The sequence below is a fragment of the Trichosurus vulpecula genome, chromosome 6 (genome assembly GCF_011100635.1).
Source record: "Trichosurus vulpecula isolate mTriVul1 chromosome 6, mTriVul1.pri, whole genome shotgun sequence".
In the NCBI taxonomy this organism is placed as follows: domain Eukaryota; kingdom Metazoa; phylum Chordata; class Mammalia; order Diprotodontia; family Phalangeridae; genus Trichosurus; species Trichosurus vulpecula.
The window spans coordinates 109,852,286-109,874,435 of NC_050578.1; positions in this window are offsets into that span (position 1 = coordinate 109,852,286).

Consider the following 22,150-nt stretch of genomic DNA (forward strand, 5'->3'; position numbering starts at 1 on the left):
CTGAGTATGATGTTTTGGCTCTTTGTGTCCTTGATTCTTCTGGTAGCTGAATTCTCTGCTACATGCATCTCCTCTGTTGATTTGAACTCCTTAGAAAAACGACATTAGGCTAAATGGAACTGAGCTTGAATCATTCCAGACTTGGCTTTCTCACTGGGCCTTTTCTATGTGAGATGGGGATTGCATGGGCTGCTCCTCCGGAATGCCTGTAATGAAATGAACCCTGTCTGTCTCCTTAATGAATAGCAGTGATGTGCCCTCACACAGAGCTTTTCATAGGAAGATTTCTTCCAAATATGAACCTCCCCACATCTCCTCTATAACGAGGGGAGAAGTGAGCCGGGTCACGTAGTGAGCCTGGCAGAGTGTACTGCTCAGTCCCCAGACCGATCTCTGGAGCCCACATCCTCCCGTTTCAACATCTGTGACTATCTTCAGTTTGTATCTCTGGATCCGTGTGCCAGAGATCATTGACTGGGCCTATTATGCTTGAACTGTATTCTCATCAAATGCCATCCTGTTCCTGGCCCAGGGTGGGCTGGGGGTGGGGGGTCTGGAAGGCAATTTCCAAGTTTGGGCCTGTTTTTTGCTACTACCACTTTCACCAACCGCTTCGACTGGAACCAAATGGAAGAGACGGAACGAAGGATTTGAAACGAGTTTTCTGACATCAGCAGTGGTAGGAGGAAGACACTATATGATAGACAAAATAATTTGATAAGGATATATACATATGTGTTTATATATAAATATATATTATATATAAAATTAAGGGTCTATATAAAAATATATCTATATCTCTGAGAAACAGTGTGGTGGAGTGGATAGAGAGCAGGACAGGAATGAGGATAACCTAAGGTCATGCCCCACATCTGACATATATGGGTTATATGCCCTGGGTAAGTTACTAAACCATTCACTGCTAGGAGGGAAATCTCTAAGGCTATAAGAAGTCGCTGAAAAGGTGTTAACCTGAGCTGATGCTAAGAGATTACTTACACCAGTGAAATCCCAGGTTCAGGTTCAGTCTTAGTCCCTACCCCTTATTCAGGACTTAATGATAGCGTTGGAAAGAGCTCTGCATTTGGAGTCAGAGGCCTTGCCTTCATGTGCTAGTGCTCCTTCCTTCTCATCCTCAAGGTTCTTCTCCTTCTCTTCTTCTTCCCCTCTTCTCTTCCTCTTCCTCTCCCCCTCTCTTTCTCTTCCCCTCTCCTTCTCTTTCTCCTTCCTCTTCCTCTCTCCTTCTTCTCTTCCTTTTCCCCTCTCCTCTTTCTCTTCCCCCTCTCCCTCTTCTCTTCCCCCCTCCTTCTCTTTCCCCCTCCTCCTCATTCTCCTCCTTCTCCTCCTCTTCTTCCTCTTTCCCCTCCTCCTCCTCTTCCCCCTCTCCCTCTTCTCTTTCCCCCTCCTTCTCTTCCCCCCCTCCTCCTTCTCCTCCTTCTTCTCCTCTTCTTCCTCACTGATAACATTTTTATAGCACCTCTTGTGTACCAGGTACTGGGCTATGTGCTTTACAAATATGATCTCATTTGATCTGCACAACAACCCTGCAATGGAGGTGCTATAATTATCCTCATTTTGCAATTGAGAAAACTGAGGCAGAAAGAGGTTAAGTGATTTAACCAGGATCACATTGCTAATAAGTGTCTGAGGCTGAATTTGAACTCAGGTTTTCCTGAGTACAGTGCCACCTAATTGCCTCTCCCTTACTACATACCGACTACCTGCGTGACCTTACTTCTCTGGGTCCCAGTTTTCTCATCCGTAAATGAGGGGATTGGACACAATTATCTCTAGAGTTCCTTTCAATTCTAAATCTATGCTTTTAGAGAGTGAGTGTTGACAATGATTCTATTCTCCTTTAATGGATTATGTGGGAATTCCCATTCTATGATTTATATAAGTTGAAGCCTTTTCTCGGGGTCAGATGCCCAGACTTGATCTCTGTTGGTATCTTAACCCACCAAACCAGAGATAGAAATGCAAAATGTGCTTCTTTTCCTCGATCGATGTCTTAATTCCTCAAGTAGATTATAGGCTCTCTCGGGGAAGGGACTGTGTTTTGTGTTTTATTTTTGTAATCTCTCATCTTCTCCACCTGCCATACACATACTATGCCTAGCGTCCTGTACACACAGTAGGCACCTAATTGATATATTTGCTGTTTTAATGGGTCATTTTTATTTTATTTTATTGGTGACAGAAATGGTAGACCCAAGCAGAGCTACATCCAGAAGTATTTCCAATTAAGATTAAACTAATTTGGGGAGAACAGGGTAGAAGGGTGATGGTAGTGATAGTGGTACAAAAGACAGTCCAACTATGGGAGGTCCATCTCACGTCTCTGTGGGCATCAGGGAAGAAAGACATTTGAATGGGCTACCATTGCAATGGACCCCTGAGGGTGTTGGTTACACCATGGGGCCAGAGTGGTCTGGCAGAGGCCTATGAGCTGAGGCACTGGGATGGTGGTTGCCAGGGGGAGGAAACACTCTTACCCCACCCTGGTGTCATCACCCTGGGACAAAGTTCAGTTTCCCAGGCTAATTTTTGCTCTTGTTTGTCTCTATTGTTTGAATGATGAATTTTCAAGGGGATCTAGAGTCTGTTCAAATGGCTTTGGAGCAGCATAGACACTGTAGATGTAGAATGCCAGAGTGACATCCCCAAACTTCAGAACCTAGCTTCCCTTTCAGATTAGCAGCTGCCATCACACATTGGTAAGACTTTCATGGTCAACCTAGTTCAGTTTTGTAGGAAATCGACTATTTTTGGTAAATTGTATAAAGAAATGTTATATGTTTGATCCAGATGAACAAGATAAGAAACCGTAACACAAGCCCTTAAGAAGTAAGAAGTGATTATTTTACTCCATTAAATCTTAAAGTTATAGCATTGAGAGCTGGAAGGGACTTTAGAAATTATCTAACACAACTCCACCATTTTACAGAAGTAGGCAGTCAGATGGTACAGTGGCTAGAACATGGGGCCCGAGCCAGGAAGATTTGGGCTTAAATCATGCCTTAGATACTTACTAGCTGTATTACCCAGGGCAAGTCACTTAACTTCCATCTGCCTCCATTCTCCACCCTATAAAATAAGGATAATAATATCACTGCTTCCTAGGGTTGTTTTAAGAATAAAATGAGATAATATTTGTAAAGCATTTTGTAAACTTAATGCATTATTCAAATGCTATGATGATGATGATGAAGAAGAAGAAACATGCTCAAAGGTGAAAGGTGAAAGGTGAAAATCCTGCTTCTGTCACTTAATGGCTGTGTGACCTCAGGCAGGTAATTGCCCCCTTGGGCCTCAGTTCCCTTATTTGCAAAATAAAAGGATTGGGTTAGATGGCCTCTATGGTTCCTTCCAGCTCTAAGTCTTTATGGTCTCTGAAAACTAGCTTACTCAAAGTAATACACAGAGTCAGGAGAAGAGCTGATATTTAAATCCGAGTCCTCTAACTCAATTTTCCATTTTCCAGCCCTTTATGGAAGAGGAATCAAAGCTCAAACGTGTCCATCATAGGGTTACAAATATGTCAATTCTAGCTCAGTTTCAGAGCAGCCATGGAAAGGAGGCAGCATGGATATCCTGAGTCCTGAGTCCTGAGCTCTAATCCTGGCTCTGCCACTGTGTGGCCTTGGGCAAGGCATTTACCTGCTTTGGGCTTCCATTTCCTCACCTCTAAAATGGAGAAGGTGAACTTGTTGAGACCAAAATTCTTTTCCAGTCCTAGCTCTCTGATCCTATGAAGTAGTCCTTAGCTTTCAGCATTTGGTGGCCTATGGACTTTTGGCAATGCTCTATGGACTTATTTTATTTTTACCAAAGTTAGTAGCATATTGAGTAAAGCTCAGTAAAGACGTGCCTTCCTGACAGCAGTAACAGCATTGTTAGTCTTAGTTTCAAAAATAAATGTTTGAAAACAAAATGGGAATAAATATTACCATTAACTTGGCCATCCCACTGTTGAAAGAAACACAGTCTTGGCATTTGGAGAAAATGAAGTCACTCTATAATTCGAGTGTTTGCTTATTAGGAATGTATCAACTTAAATGCATTCCCAAGTTGCATTTTTTTACTTGCCTGTTGCTTAGAGTTATGGTGGTCATGGCCATTACCACTGTTGTTTCTTGCACCCTCTTCAACTAGCTTTTTCCTGTTTTCAATTGTTTCCAGTCATGTCTGACTCTTTGTGACTCCATTTGGGATTTTCTTGGCAAAGAAAATTTTTGTCATTTCCTTCTCTAGTTCATTTATAAGTGAGGAAACTAAGGCAAACAGTTAAGTGACTTGCCCAGGGTTACCTGACTAGTAAGTGTCTGAGGCCAGATTTGAACTCAGAAAAATAATTCCTGACATTAGTCCTGGGACTCTATGCCACCTAATCGCTTCCTTTCTTTTTATAGCCCAGCTCAAATGCTGCCTCCTTGGGAAGGTCTTCCCTGATCTACCTTGTCTACAATGACATTTTCCTTTGTATATCCCCCACAGTCCTTGGTTCTCCTCTCTCTGTGTCTTATCGTATGTTAATAGCCATGTACATTCCTGATTCTGCTACTGGACTGTGAGCCGCTTGAGAGCAATGGCCATGTGTGTCTTCTTATCTCTCTCAGGACAAGTCTCTAGAGGAGGAATCTAATAATTTTATTGAATCGATTTCCAGTTCCATATCATTAACTGTCATTGGACATTTACAATTCGATATACCATAGACATCTTGAGCTCAACATGTCCAAAACAGAACTCAGTGTATTTCCTCCCAGACCCACCCCTCTGACCTTCCCTTTTTCTATTGAGAGCACTACCATTCTTCTAGCCACTTGGCTTCCCAGCCTTAGAGTTGTTCTTACTTAACTCCTCCATCTCCTTCACCCCATGTATCCGACTATTTGCCAAGTCTTGTTGATAGCACTTCCACAACATTTTTCCTATCTGTTCCCTTCTGTGTACTCACATGGCCACCAGCCTGGTTCAAGCCTTTATCACCACTCATCTCCATTGTTCCTCTAGCCTCCTAACTGGTCGCCCAGACCCTCCCCAACCTAACCTTCGCACAACTGTCACACATTCCAAAAGCATAGATCTGACTATGTCCCTTCCTTGCTGAAGAAGCTTTAGTGGTTTTCAGATTGATTCTAGGATAAAATGCCAACTCTGATTTGGCATTTAAATCCCTTTACAAATCTGGCTCAAACCTATCTGTACAGATTGTTTTAATAAATAAATGAGCGAATAAGTAAGTATCTATTAGGTGCTTACTATGTGCCAAGCTCTGTGCTAAGGGCTGGGATTCAAATACAAAATCAAAGACAGCTCTCCCTCCATAGAGTTTACATTCTAATGGAATAGGCAATTCAGAAAGGCCCATAGTAGTCTGGGAAGGGCACTTTAGTCTAGAATGCTACTGGGATGATGAATGGGGCTGCAGAGGAAGAGATCTGATCCACTCCACTAGGAACAGTGGCAGAGTTGATCCGATGACAGTTCATGATTCTAGAAGTAGGGGCAGGAAAGGGTAAGCACTTGGTATGGCAAAGTGGTTTACAAGGAGGTGATGGTCAGAGAGTAGGAAATGAAATGAAATGTGGTATCTGGGTCTTTCCTGATACAGGGGTCTGGGAGAGGCAATCATCAGCAAGGACAGCAGGGCCCTAGGGTGGACTGTTTTAATATTATTCTCCATCATGCACTCTATGTTCAAGCCAAACCAGATGACAGGATATTCCCTGAATTCATCATTCACACTCTCACCTCCATGCTTGGTCAGGCCATCCCCTATTATCGAAATATTGTCCCTCTTCAATCCTGCTGCTTGGAATCACTATGTCACTTCAAGGCTTAACTCAGGAACTATGTAGTTCTTGATTTTGTCAATTGTTAGTTCTCTGTCCTCCTTTACTTTGTGTGTATCTTTATATTTTTGTTTTGTTTGTATTTAGTTTTGTATTTAATCTATATGCTGTGTTTTTTCCTCCAATAGAGTGAAAGCTTCCTGAGAGCAGGGATGATCTCATTTTTTCCCCCTTTATAACCATACCTAGCACAGCAGCACATGGTAGGTGCTTAGTGAATATTAGTTGAATTGAATTTAAACTGTGACCATCATTTAGATTTTTTAAAAATGCTTTATGGTAACAAAGCTCTTCTACATACATTGTCTCATTACATTTTGTCATGCTGTAGCAGTGAGAAGATGGACCAGTATAACTAGGCATAAAGTCAATGAACCTTATTGGCATTAATCTAGTACTTTCCACTTTTCCAAGGACTTTCACATGCATTATTTTATTTGATCCTCACAACAACCCTGTGGGACATTCATTCATTCACCCATTTAATAAACATTTATTGTGTCATCTGTGTATGCATCATTGTGCTAGGCCCAGGAAAAAAATAATTGCTAGAATTTCTATAGAGATGGTCTGGAAGGATAAATCAACAGGATAGGACAAGGGATTGAATATGGGGGTGGTGGGGTGGAGCATTAACATATTTAAACCCTAAGGGAGGGATAAATCAACAGGATGTGACAACTGTTTGAATACGGGTGGTGGTGGTGAGGTGGTGAGGGAGGTGGAGACATTAGCATATTTAAACCCAGTGAGATAGGTTGTGTAAGTATTACCATTTCCCAGAAAATGGTGCTCCAGAAGGGGAAATAAAGAATAATTTTAGATGGCTCATCTAAAATTTCACACTCAATGGGATTAGAACCCAAGTCTCCTGATTCACGATTCAGTAGTCTTGTCAGTACACTTTGATACCATAACCTGGCTTTTTCCTGCCTCTCTTTTGTTCTTTCTTCTTTCTTCCATTAATCTGGGGCAGAGAGAAAAGCCTGGTTCAAAAAATTCACACGTAGGAATGGTATAGCATATAGAGAGCCAGCCTTGAAGCTAGCAAGACCTCAGTTCAAGCCTTGCCTCTGACACGTATTGGCTGTGTGACCTTGGACAGTTCATTTAACCACTCAGTACATCAGGCAACTCTAAAATTATGTTACAAAGAAGCTGCTAAGCTTCGTTGGCAGAGTGCCCTATACCAATGAAATCAGAGGTCTAGCTTTTATTCCCATAAATTTACATTCACTAAGATTAAACACAGGGCATTGAGGTCATTTTGCTGAGAAAACAGGAATTGCCATAGTTAGCCCCATGGTCTACTTGATCTCACATTATGATGCAGAGGAACACGCTGTCTGATGGCATCCTTGTCCCACTTAACATCATCTATCCAGGCTAGCTCTGTCTTTCTCAGCTTCTCTTCATAACCATTTATAGCCCTCTCATTCTCAAATTTGCCCAAATCCCATTGAGCTCCGATGGAAGTGACTTAATATGTGTTGAATACCGTTAGCCAGAGGCTGAAAATAGTCTTCCCAAATAGGCTACAGTAAGAATTGGGGAAATGAGGTAGTTGTCGGCTGATGGTAATAATTTAAATTCAGTTCAACTAATATTTACTAAGCACCTACCATGTGCTGCTGTGCTAGGTATGGTTATGAAGGAAAAAAAATGAGGTTGTCCCTGCCCTCAGAAAGCTTTCATTCTAATGGGGAAAAACATGTAAACAGATTAAATACAAAACTAAATACAAACAAAAACAAAATCGATGGGCTCAGATTTACATGGTCTTGCTCCAAGTCCTGGATTTACTGCTTAGCAGCTATGGAGCCCTGAGTACACCACTGGATCTCAGTGAGTGATGGCTTCCTCACCTGTTGGATAGGGAGAATTTTCTGGATCTTTCTACCTTACAGGATTGTTGTAAGTAGTTAATTAACTCCTGAGAAGTATTTTAGAAACTGTAAAGTGCTCTGTCAATTCCTTGTTATTATTATACTCCCCAACTTTGTTCCTGGCTTCAGGGTGAAGACAAAGGTTTATTATTTATCTGGTATCTATGGTGAGTGTTGTCCTGTCCCTTTCAGATTTACTCATACCTGGACCTCAGTTTCTTTAAACCAGGCATATCTGCAGCCTGCAATACTCCTGAGTGCAGCCAGAACCAGATTAGAATGTAGTATTTGGGGGAATAGTTAAGAAAATAAATAAAAATACAACAAAACATAGATAATGTTAATATGTGATTTGCTAAGTCACTAAGCATGTGGTCTACAGGGATCCTTATGTATGTTTAGTGGCTCCATTTCTTTTTGAATTTGACATAATTCTTTTAAATTTGAAAATGAGGGGATTGGATTGGATGACCTCTAAGATTCCCTACAGCTCCAGGACTATGATCCTTTGATCTTGTGACTCTGTTAGCTAAGGAATCATGGCTCTTGTTAATAATGTTGGTAGATTCTAGTCTTAGAATCTAGTTCACAGTTCTGAGGTGTTCTGCAAGGACAGGTTTTAGAAAGGAGAGAAGTCAAAACAAAAAAGTTTTGCTTTGGACTACACAAGATTGCTTTGACCTTGGCCAGAACTCAATTAAGGAAACTCTAATTGACTCTAATGGCAAGTAGAGTCAATTAGTTTCTGATCTGTTCCTGTGGAGGGAGGTTCTACTCTGGGAGTTTCCCATGGTGATGGAATCACAAATATAAACCAAAAATTGCACATGATTCTTAAACATTGAATGGTTTAATGGACAGAATACTAATGGACAGGTCTAGGAATCAAAGAGTAGGAGCTTAAAAAACATTGTTGAGTTGAATTAATGTAAAAATTCTTACCCCAGATATACAGAAATTTCCAAAGTGATTCTTCATCTCATTCTCCCACAGCCCCCAAGCAACAGTCCAAACTGGAAAGGCATCAATCAACACCCGCAGAAGCCACCCAAGCCCAGCTGGCCCAGGGATAGGGCTAGGTCCTAGCCCTACTTCTGGGTGGGTGATAGAGTGTCTAGATATAATACAGTCCCTCCTTCATGGAGCCCATTGATCAATCAATGAATATTTATTAAGTGCCAGGCACTGTGCTAAGTGCCTATAGTCAAGGTGTACTATAATTCTGTCACAGAAGGCACTAAATAACTATATTGACAGAACTGTAATTAAGGCAGTCAGAAGACCACTAGCATTTTCCCCCAGGGCATTGACATCCATCCAGGTGTATTTCCTCTCTGTTGGACCCTAATCAATAAACCCCCAGTTGACTGGTCTTGGGCCTTCTCCTTTACATGACCCATTTCCTCCTGGGGGTTGGGGGGCTGAGGTAAATTGAAATGTCATAGGGGCTGAAGATGGGTTTTCTAGAGGACAAGCTTTTCTCAATGTGACCATACCAGGGTAAACTGTTCTCCACCCCAGATCCTCATTCAATGGAACCCATCCTAGGCACCAGAATTCCTTGTTGGGATGACATGCCAAACTTTCTTTGAAGAATGAGCCAAACTTTAGTTGAGACTGATATCCTTTCTGAGCCTGTCACCTTTTTTTTTTCTAACATCACTAACTGTGTCTAAACAGCCGAGATATTTATGCTCTTTCCGGATCAAGATAGATTTTTTTGAAAAATGGTTAACATTGCTGAGGTCAATCTAAACTGGAATTTATCTGCTTGTTGATTCAGTTTGGGGAGTGGCAGGAGGATATACAAGCAAATTGGAGATTTCAGTCAAAGATGTGAAACGAGGCATGAAGCAATATTTTAGGCTAACTCCCTTACGTTAACAGTTGATAGAAAAGCATATGGTACCGTAGCTTTAAGTTGGTCACCATGTATTATCAGTGGTGACTGGTAAGGTGGCATAAAAGGTATTATGAAAGATATGCCCATCTGATGCTCCAGGGGCTCCCATTGCCTCTAGGATCAAAAGCATACACCTCCGGGGGGCATCTAGAGCCCTCCAGCTAGGCTTCCTAAGCTTATTACACATTACTCCCTCTGAGCTCTATAGTCCAGCCCACTTGGGTTTCTTGTTGCCCCTCACATCCGACACATCTTCTGTCTCTGTGTCTGGAATGCAATCCATGCTCATTTCTGCCACCTCATAGAATCTCAGGCCCTCTGCGGGGCTCAGCTAAAGTGCCCCTTCCTATGGTAGGCCTTTTCTGATTGCCCCTAGCTGCTAGTATCTTTCTTGCTGAAATACCTCGTAATACACACACACACACACACACACACACACATACTATCTATATCTATATGTATAAATACACAACACATTTGTATATATATACACACAAAGAAACACACATATGTGTTATATACGTATACATATACACACACACAAATTTGTATCTACCCATCTGTGTAAATGTTATTTCTCCTAATGAAATGTAAACGCCTTCAGAATAGGTATTCTTTTGTTTTTGTCTGCATGCTGCCCAGTTCTCAGCATGGTGCCTGGCATATAGTCGGTGCTTAATAAATACTTATTGGTTGATTGAAAAAGGAGGTGGGCTGGTCATATAGAATGATAAGACAGCCTTAGGGATGCACAAAGAATATTAAAGGTCCAGAGAAGGGCCGCTACTGTGTTGGGTAGATCCTCTAGGGAGGCTTTATGAAAACACATGGACAAGAATAATGCAGAATGGGAAGGCATAGAATCTGAACCAGAGGAGGGGGAACCCACACCAATGGAGTGGCAGCTTTTTTTTTTCAGCTGTAGTATTAACAGAATTACAGAGTTTCGGAACATGAGATCACCTAGTCGAAGTCCTTCTTTTTTAATGTAAGGGAAGGAGTTTCCCTCCCCACATTCATTTGTGTAATGTCACAAACGCATTAGTGCTCTCTCCCTCTCTCCCTCTCTCTCTCTCTCTCTCTCTCTCTCTCTCTCTCTCTCTCTCTCACTGTCTCTCTGTGTGTGTCTGTCTCTCACTGTCTCTCTCTGTCTCTGTCTCTGGGAATTACTGGAAGATAAGAAATAGATCATTCAGATATAACAGCTGAAAAGTTCCTTGTCATCACTGTCCCTAGATATTGAATTTGTTCTGTGGGTACTGTTTTACCAGCCAGACTCCCAGCCTAGCCCTCACTTTCTTCATGCTCCCTCAGACAGTGTTCCTCCTCATGACAAATCCATCCCTTTGTGGATCCACACCTGAGCACACCCACAAACTCCTGGGGCTCTTTACTAGAACACATCCAAGCTCGGCCAGGAGTCTACACCAGACACACCCATAAGCTGCGCCCAGACACACCTTTAAACAAATACATGAACTGACTTACACACTTTTAGCTTCCACACAGTAAAGTCACTCTCCAGTGATTCTCTTTCTGAGTCAGACCACTAATTACGGACCCTAATACTAACTCCCTGTCTCCACATCATTCTCTGCACTTTGTAGTTCACGTACCCAGAGAATAAGTATTACCAGTGTCAGGAGAATGCCTTGACCATTCTTTTATAGCCTAGGGAGGGAGGATAATTAACAATTGTTCTATTCTTCTTCTTGGACACAGTGGTTCCCTGTTCTTAGGATAACAGATTGGGAGCTGAAAGGGACCTTAGAAGTTATGTAGTCCAAGCTTTTAATTTTACAGATGAGGAGACCAGAGCTCAGAAATGAAGTGACCAAGGTTACACTGTGGCAGAGTTGGGATCTAGACCCAAGTCCTCTGAGTCCAAACCCAACACTCTTCCCACTATCCTAATGAGCTGATGGTCTATACATACTGGCACTATTCTCCTGATCTTTTTGTCCAGTAATCCTAGCAAAAAAGGAAATAAGGCAGTCTGACATGACTTGATTCTAAGTGAACTCATGATGATGATCACCTGATTATCATCCTTATTCTTTTGAAATACTCTGAAACCACCCATTTTAATAAGTCTTTCCATAATCTTTATGGGGATCTAATGTTTCTTGGAATGCACTTTTTGGAAGCATATAGTGTTCTGATGCCGCTTCTTTTCTCTGCTCTACAAAGATTACTGACTGTTTTGGGACCACAGTGGAAAATTCTTTAAGTAACTCGGGTTATCATTCATCTAGACCAGAGGAAATGAACTCATCTGGAATAGTCAGGTGCACTTTTTCTATCTCCTCATCTATCTTGGAATCCAATTTGGAATTCAAACAAGGTTATGATACATTCTCTTTTGCTTTTCTGACTGAGTACTTCTGCCTTTCCCCCATCATTTCCACTGTCTGTTCTGGTCAGCTGGTCTCTTCAATCCTTGTTCTTCATCTGGCTCTTGTTTGAAAAATATATTTGTTTTAATCCATTAAAATCTACCTTCTCACGCTTCCACCCAAATGAGAAAGGATACATCTTCATTTTACTGTTAATGTACCTAAAATAAATCCCTATCTCTTTCCTGTCCACTAAAGACCTCAGTTCATTCTGGGTTTGGGATTTTAATCCTCCTGTTATTTATACAGAGCCATGAGTTTTGTTTTTTGTTTTTTTTGCATCTTTAGATATATGCCTCTCTTTCTCCATGTCCTTTTAAAATTTAAACTAATCAGGTAACTCCCAATGAATCCACATCATTTTTTTTTTGGAGTGGGGAAGGCAAGGCGATTGGGGTTAAGTGACTTGCCCAAGGTCACACAGATAGTAAATATTTCAAGTGTCTGAGGTCGGATTTGAATTCAGGTCCTTCTGACTCCAGGGCTGGTGCTTTATTCACTGTGCCACCTAGCTGCCCCCCCCCCATCATTTTTTTAAGATGCTCCCCTTTTTTTGCTTATTGCCATCATTCATAACTAAATGATCAGAATTTACTTTCCCCTTCCCTCCATCTCCTTTCTCCTCTCCCTCTCCCTCCCTCCTTGCCTCTTTCTCTGTCTCTCTTACACACACACACACACACACACACACACACACACACATTTTGGGATTGATTGAGTACTTCCACTTCCATGTTCAAATTTCAGGCTATGGGTTCATGCCTACACTTACTTTCTCCTGTCACTAATACAACATGGCCATTTTCACCCAGCTTTCCTGTCACATGTTAAACATTCTTTTTTTTTACATTTTTTTGGCAGGGGGGAAGGCAGGGCAATTGGGGTTAAGTGACTTGCCCAAGGTCACACAGCTAGTTAATGTGTCAAGTGTCTGAGGTCGGATTTGAACTCAGGTCCTCCTGACTCCAGGGCCAGTGCTCTACTCACTATGCCACCTAGCTGCCCCTATGTTAAACATTCTTGATGGACAGAATGTTGCTTGCCCTAGTGTCTTCCTTTATCTTCTGGGAAGTGATGCCCTTCTGCAGAAAACTTTGGTCCATCGATTGCTTTGATCATAGAAATGGGTGTCCGTGATATCCTAATGACTGCATATGAGCCACATGGATTTTGAATCAAGGACTAGTTTAATTATAAGACTATAAATATGTCAAAGGAATCTGGCAACATCTTACTAAGTTACATGAGTGAGCTCAAGCACTTTCTAATGCTGGCACAGCCACAAGAAGAACAAATTTTTATAGTGGAGAACTACAGAGGCTTTAACAAGTTTTTCGGGTACTCATGATACAAAACGCTTTATGGAAACATGAATATAAATTAGGTTGTGAAAATATAGAAAAAACCATTTAATATGTCTTGTTCTTCTGTACACTGTGTACTGTTTTTCTTATAAATGCCTCCCCTCATTTCTTTGAATAAATGCAGGATTAGGCTTCTTTGGAACCTTTTTGGATCTTTAACTAGGAGAACCAGTGCTTGTCCTGAGGAGAAATGAAGTGTGGCTGCTGCTTTAAGAAACACCTACTGGAAAATGACAAAAAACAAATCTCTAAGTTTCTAATGCAAATATGTTATGGCTGAAGTTCTTTCCCCCTTCCCCCCATCTCCTTTCTCCTCTCCCTCTCCCTCCCTCCTTCCCTCTTTCTCTGTCTTTCTTACACACACACACACACACACACACACACACACACACACACACACACACTTTGGGATTGATTGAGCAGTCTTAGGCAATTACTTAGATATGCAGCCTATTTGGTCTCAGGATGACCACATTGCACTGATTTACTTCTACCAGAGAGATGACCCTCAGTCATCAGAGAGATTCAAATCATAATCATAACTCATAAGATATGTTGAGATGAGGGGAAAAAGACTCATCACTCTTTTCTAGTACTACTCTGCTCTCCCGGGCACTTTCCCAGGAGTCAGTTTCACATTAACACCAGTTGAATCACAAACAGTGCAGCCATAACCCTTTTGAGTCCTGAAGGCTCATTTGGGTCTGAAGTCCTTGAAAATAATTGACTATCAACCAGTTCCTCAGGTAAGGCCAGTCAAATTATTTTCTACCATTAGCAGCTGTTACTTCCTCCTCCTAGCCACATACATCATTAGTGGTGTAGTGCAGCCCAACTGTGACTGACTCCAATGCAATTTACTAGCCATGGTGCTGACCCCTATAGAGCCTAATGGCTCCCCTGCCATCTCTGGCCTTGGTGCTGACAGTCTACCAATGGGCTACCCGCCCACCCACACTGCAATTAATTCCTTACTCATCTGCCTCATTAGCCACTTGTCTGATAGATCATAGTTTTTTAGACCTAGGGCCGATAGGATTTCAGAGGCCATCTAATCCAGCCCTTTCACTTTACAGATGAAGAAACTGACGTTCTGGTCAGTTTGTTTATAATGATGGCATATTTATGGAAAACTTTGAGATTTCCAAGATACTTTCATCACAAAAACCCAGTGAGGTAGGTAGTACAAGTGTTTTTATCCTCATTTCACAGGTGAGGAAACTGATGCAGAGAAGCTATGAGACTTGTCCCCAAGTTAATAAGCACCAGCATCTTTTCTTAGATTTGAGTTCTCAAAATATTCTGAGACGAAATTGATTGTTTTTTCGATTCCTGAGTATTAAGACTTAATTTGGAGGTCAGATTCCCCTCATCATGCACTCTATAGAACACAACGTAATGGGGATTAATAAGGGTTATGCTTGTGGTCTTGATAAACTTCATCCTGATTTGTAACTGTAGTGCATTTTTGGTTGCTCTGCTTACTGAATGGTGCATTCATTTAATCAGTAAACTATAATTATTAAGTTAATTAATTATTAAGTGCATAGTATGTACCAAGCATTGTGCTAAATGCTGGATATACAAAGAAGGCAAAAGATGGCACTGCTGTTAGGAAGCCCACAATCTAAAGGGGATAGATAACATGTAGACAACTACATATAAATATATGTGTATGTATGCACATATTTTGTGTATATGTATATAAATACACATATAATACATACATACATATTTATGAAGGATGAACTTCAGCTGACTTGAAAGACTTCTAGATGAAGGAACGTGTTCCAGGTATGGGTAACAATTTGTGGGAAGCTTCTCATCTGGAAACTTCTTTCACCAATGAAGGCTGCAATCATTCTACGACTTAGTAGACAAATCCGAGGGAGCTACTCAAGGCACGTAGAGTTTAAGTGATTTGCCTAGAGTCACCAAGCTAGTAAGAGGAGGGATCTGAGCCCAGGTCTTCCCAACACTAGACTTTAACACTTCATTGACTCTGCCTGCTGCCTGTACATTTATTATATTGATTGCTGGGTACTCTGAAGGATATCGAAGAAGTAGAAAAGACAACCCTTACCCTGTAGGAAGCTTACCGTCTCCAAGAAAACAAGATATTCTCTCTCTCTCTCTCGCTCTCTCTGTCCATATATAATGTACACACACACACACACACACACACACACATATATATATATAACACACATACATACACACACATTATATATGTATAAATACAGTATACGTGTATACTGTATACATACACGCACGGATGAAAGAACAGGAGATAATACAATCTAGGGCTAAATTATGTGGTATATACCCCCATGCGCTAGGAATATAGTTCAGGAAACTAAATTCTAATACTCTGGTCGTCTATGGTAATGATGCACTAAATGGTATTTGGAATAGTTACGAAAAGTGGATTTGCCTCCCTTGTCAGATAGCAATTTTCTGTAAATGAAATAGTGCTGAGTACCCTACCCCCTTCACAAGGACCTCCCACTGTCCCCATCTAGATTCCAAGATTTGATCCAACCTATTTGGGAATAAAGGAGCAGAGATGCATATATTTTACTTTCCCAAAGAATGGATTTTGGGTCCACGCTCATATGAACACAATTGAGAGGGCTGGACATAGACCAAAAAAGGTCTGATTGGAGTGACCCTAGTCTCCTATTTCTGGATCTTTTTTCTCACCCCCATCTTGCCTGGTTTCTCCATTTTAGGCATCTAACATCCCATTGCTCTATGTTCTACACTTTCCCTATCAAGTGTGGCTCTTGTGCAAAGATCTCATATCAGTCATTTACACCTTAGACTAAATATAAATCCATGGGATGTTTCTCCCATTTCATGTGTATTTTAAAACTAATCTTTAATTGTGGATGGAAGCATTTTGTTTCCCTTAAAAGGAATCTCAGCTATCAGCCAGTAGGTAGGGAAAGCCTTTTTAAGGGGCTGAGGAAGAGGACTGGGACGATGTCAAGAAGGATCCTCCCAGAATCTTTAAAATCATATGATCTAGGTCACAACCTACTCCACCTAAACACTAAACCAGCTCTCAATATTGGTAAACCTTTTTATGAATAAAACTTCTAAGCTTGAGCATGAAAAAAATTACATGGTAAAAGGCAAGGATGATTGTGAGGAAGTAAATTGGATGTAGACTGCTTTCAAAATGGTTGTTTATAAAGTTGGTGCAAATATGAAACACTTTAATGCACTTCAAATTATTCATTTCACCAGAGAGTTTTTAAATTACTGAAATAAAAATAATTTAAAAGTAGTGCATGTACATTAGCTCATAAGATAAAGTTTAATACATTTTATCAGTTTAAAGGACAACACCACCACCAATCTAACCAGAATTCCAGGCATGCATTTACATAAATATATTAAATTAAGGAAAGAAATTATACACTTAAACATCCTTTTTTGTCTAGAAATCATTAAATCCACAGATCAACAATAAAACCAGTTCTCTGCATTTACCACTTCAAGATACAACTGTTCCATTTTCCAGATAACACAAATACACTTGTTAGAATTTATATGCATTTTACATATATATTACATAGATAGTGTGTATACATATATAGTGTTTGTACAGGTAGATAAATACATACATATACATGGGTGTGCGTCCGCATACAAATCCACACTGATGTATTGTATGCAGTATGTACTGGTCTTGCTGGATGACAATAGAGAGCTTAGGCGGATAGTTGGGGGTATATTCTGCATCTTTTCCAATGGACTTGGGAGCATAGGGATCCCAGCCTCCATGATCTTACACCTCTTCGTCTCCCCTATAGGGCTCAGCCCAGTGCCACGTCCATAGTAGGCACTTAAGAAACATCTATTGAATGAATGAATGAATGTTTTATGGAATATTATGTACATTATTTTTCCTTGGTTAAACTTGGAGTACAGAAGAAGAAACTGTACTAATGAAGCTGTGGGGTTCTTTGCAAAAAAAGAAAAAAGTTGCAACCATCTCAAGTGTATGAACCTTGATTCCATCAACGTGCACCTGCCTTCTCAGCTTGTTGCCACAGCTGTCTGCCCTTTACTGACAAAGATGTTAACATGGATTGGTAGCAACAGCTTCTGGGAAGAAGAGTTCAGAAAGACTATTCTCATTATCTCTGTTTACCCAAAAGAAAGTTAAAGAAGTGAGGAAGTATGCTAGAAGAATTGTGAAACAACCATTCTGTAATTCAGAGACAGTCTACAAATTTGTAAGAAATAGAGAAAGCCAGGAGACTCAAGTGATATTCTTGTGATGCTCCATTTTTATACTTACTAATCTCTGTCACATTTTGTGATGTTTCCTTTTTTTTTAAAAGTAACCTGATAGCTGAATAGTCAAATGTCACATTGATAGAAAAAAAATACAGTAGAATCCCATTAGAATTGCCCCTGTCACATGACTTTAAATACCCCATGGGACAGATTGTCCCTTAAAACATAATTATCTACTGAAGTCTATAGTCTGGGTGTTGGTCTGGCTCTAGTAAATAGTCTTACAAAAGGGTTCTACTGCCTAACAATCACAATTTATCCCAAGAAATGCATGGCTGAAAACTGTTGAATTAACGATATGTCCAACCTCCATGACTGTCCAAATAAAAAAAGTGAATTTTATGGCAGAAACAGGACTGACATTCCTCTTGAGAGCAGGACACTACTATCTGGTTACTCATAAATGGAACAAGAGAAAAAAATACAGGGAGCAGTTCTGTGCTGGTGGAGAGAGAATTTCACCTCTTAGCTATATCATTTTGAGCCTCCTACTCTTACCTTTGGCCCAGGAAAATATGGTAGATTTTCTACTGGGTCATAACAAAATTCAATGCTGTTCTCACTCCAACTGTGATACTCATGCCTCCTGAAGAAAAAATATCGTAAGGAGGTGAGAATACTCACTGTTTATATATTGTCTCTTACTTGTGTATACTCTGCCTTTTTATGTACGTACACATTTTGGAATTTAATGCTATGTCATTCTTATCCCATATGCAAAGAAAAATAGCATTTATTTGCCAACTTCATCATATGCCAACCTTCACAACTTATGACAGGCCTGACACCATATCTTTCGGGCAGAAGTTGATGAAGATTCTGCCTGGATAAAGATGGTAGGTAAAATGGGTCAGATTGCTAAAATGGGACCATTCTTCTTTGACTATTTTCCTGTTACTACATCCTCAATCTCACACATCTATTTTGTAAAAGTTATGGAAAATGAGACTAAATGAGTATATGTCAGCTTCATTCATTTGAAAAGAGAAATTTAATTTTAAAAACCATGAGTGTGATAACTGGATATATCCAGCCTAGAATGACTAAACCTTCTCCCTTTAAACAGCTATGTGATTCATTAGTGCACACAAGAAAAACTTTGAAAGGAATAACATTTGTAAAAACTTGAGAGTTGTTGAAAGGTATGATGACCCCTTATCATGACCTAATAGCCAAAAGTACATCCCTTTTCAATTGTCCATAGTATTTCTTACTCTTCTCCAGGTCTCACTTATTATTGTTTGTGTGACTAGTTTTATGAGGAAGGCAGAGGAAGAAGCTGAAACAAAATATATTCATCCCTCCCTTTCCCTGTTGCTTAATTTAAGGAGAAGCTTCTTAACTATTATAAGCATTCAGAACAGCACTCTCAGATATCTGAGGTTGTACTTATCAATACAGGAATTCATCGATATACTTGAGTGTGTGCTTCCCCCCACCCCATGCCTGTGTAATCCCAAATGCAGCTATGAAGTCCCTACTAAGGAATCACTCTGATCTCCTTCTCCTCTTGTAATGGCCATGCTCATTGTTCTTAGAACAATGTTTTTTAAAATTGACTCCTGTGTGACAGCTGGTACTTAGGTGACAAACAGCTGCTGATTTTTCTTCCTGTAGCTCCCCCAGCTGAACCCCAGACTCTATAAGTAGAACATTTTAGACTGCTGCCCTTGACCTAGAGGATATAGATCTGTGGTGAAGTGACTAGTTGAGCTGGGGCATCAAGACTTCATTTCATTCCCCAAGCTTGATTGGCTACAACAGCTTAGCCTTTTAGGTTGACACTTGACTGCTATCCTTCATCATGGAGAATTTGACTTGGGAATGTTGAACTTGACATCACCAGTGGGATGATTTGTAATGAAAATGTTGAATGAGATTAGATGCAGCAGAAGCTTGAGCTCGAGACTCTCTTACTATGGATGTTGTAAGACAATGTCTATTCTGTCTAAACCACTAGGGATGGAAAACAGAGAAGAAAGCGAGGAAAGGATGAATGGAGGCAGAAGAGAGAAGAAGAGATCACTGGTAGCTTTCTACGTAGGCTCACAATAAATATTGACTGAATTGACTTGTTGCTCAAGGGTTGACTATTGCTCACTGGTACTGGTCTGGTCTCCTCACTCCTACTTTGTGGTTGGATTTTCTTTTGGTTTGATGCAGATCAAAGACAATCAATTCAATTTTTAAAAGTTAGCCTAATTCAGGGGTTCATAAACTGGGGTCTGAGAACTTGTTTTTAAAAATTCTTTTAGTAACTGGATTTCAGTACAACTGATTGCTTTTGTAATTCTGTATATTTTATTTTATGCATTTAAAAAGATCATTTGAAGAAGGGATTGGTAGGCTTGATCAGTCTGCCAAAGGAGGTCCATAACACAAAAAGGGTCAAGGATCCATGGCTTAATGGGACAAGTAAGTAAACTAATGTGTGTTCCACAAGACTGAACAGACAGCTCATTGGAGAGTGCCATGGATATTATTGAGAACAGATGGTGTAAAAAGATGACTTAAGTACTGGGTAATTATTAGGTTAGTCATCTTATTACCATGAATTCTGATTTTTCAGGTGGGAAAGAAGTGACTGAAAATAATACCTTCAAATGCATGTGATGAGAACCAGTGTGTATTAGCTCAGGGTGAAGTTCTCACAGGCTGGTAATTTTGTTTGTCAGAGTGGGAGGCTTGGAGGGTAATGGGATGGTAAATAAATAGGGCACTTTTCCCCCACATTGGACAACTATAATACCAGATCCTCATGTCAAACTTATTTTAAGTTTAAGCTAATGACCAGGGAGCAGAGATATATAATGATTTTCACTAGTTTTTTTTTCTTCCTTTGTAGATACTTCCTCATTTCCATTTTAAAACATGAGCTGTCGGAGCTAAATGATGATTGACTTATATGGGGTAAAATAACTACCTGTTATGACATACCTCTTAACCACCTTCTACCTGTTTTCCACCATAAATAAGCCAATTGAGAAGTTTTCCTACAGATGTGTATGAAAAGTTGCTCTGAAAGAAATGTTCACTGGATTTGAAAAAACTGAGTGGCAAGTTTAAATTTTTGGTCATTAGTTACTGGAATCTCCTCCCCCATGGACAAAAAGAGGTGACAGGGACCTGATTGTGTGTTTCAGTTTAAAGTCCATGAGACTCAGGGGCTATCTTTCTTTTAGAGTTTCATCTTCCATGCTGGAAACCCATAGCAAGCGAGGCCATGACAACTGGGGCTTATGGGGATTTCTAAAGCTACTTGGAACTCTTTCAACTGGGGAAAGAAATTTCCTTCATGTAATGGAAATTTCACTGACAGATGGATTGGCCAAATGATCTTTTTGGAAATATGTTAAATATGTAAGAAGAAAGTTTGAATGGTTCAGATTTTGCTGAAAATATGGCAGTGTCCCTAGTGTTTTTTGCAGAAACTATGAAGAGTTTAACATGTAATAAAACTGCATGATTTGACAGATTTAGACAGCTGGTTTATTCACGAGAAGTTCACATTTTGTTAATGTCACCCACGTTGACTAGGGGAAGATTAGATGGTAAGGTCAATTTACAAAAAAATGGTTGTCAGGACATTTTCTTAATTGTCAAACTTTTTTGTGATGGAATTTAGCACAGGGGCTAGGAAGAGAAAGCAACGGAGACAAAAGACTGCTCTTAACCTACAGATGCAAGCTGCTGCAGGGTTCATTGCAAGATTTGTCACACCACTGGGCCAATGAAGTGTTAGTGGGACTAGCAGGGACCACCCCTTTTCTGGGGTAAGAGGGCAATTTGGTCTCCATGCTCATTTAATCCCAAGACTTCTTTGAATAGACTGTCAATTGAATCTAAATCGTGCAAAATTATGCATGCACTTTTTAATGCAGGGTATTGTTCACGAAGCACTGGACCAAGATTTCTCAACCAATTTCCATTTGCCATGAGGTCACTGGAAACTGAAGCAATCATATATGAGAGACAAATGCAGAGGACTTAACGCATCCTTTTGCATTGTGGTCTAGTTATAAATGCTCCCTGGCTTTAATTACAGAGCTCTCACTTTAAAACAACAGAGAAATACCGCCTACTAAGATGCTGTTCCTCACTCTCCCCTCCTCCTCCTCCACCACCCCCTCTCTACCCCAATCAAGGCTTATTTTTCTAAAGGTGAGAAATGGAGCACATTTGAAAAGCGAGTCTGCATTGCCTAATTTACAATACAGTACCCAGGACTCAGAAGGAACAGGTGTTTATAGGGACACCAAGGTGGGAGTGTGCTCATGAGTAGATTTTTTTTTTTCAGTAGTGCAAAGAAACCTAATCTATTATTACAATCCAAACGTGGCAAACTGGCCACTTAAAAACCATTAAGAAAAGGCCAACCAGTCAGAAGATGTCTTTCTCAGGTTTAAATTAGAGTATTTCATTTCTTTAAAAA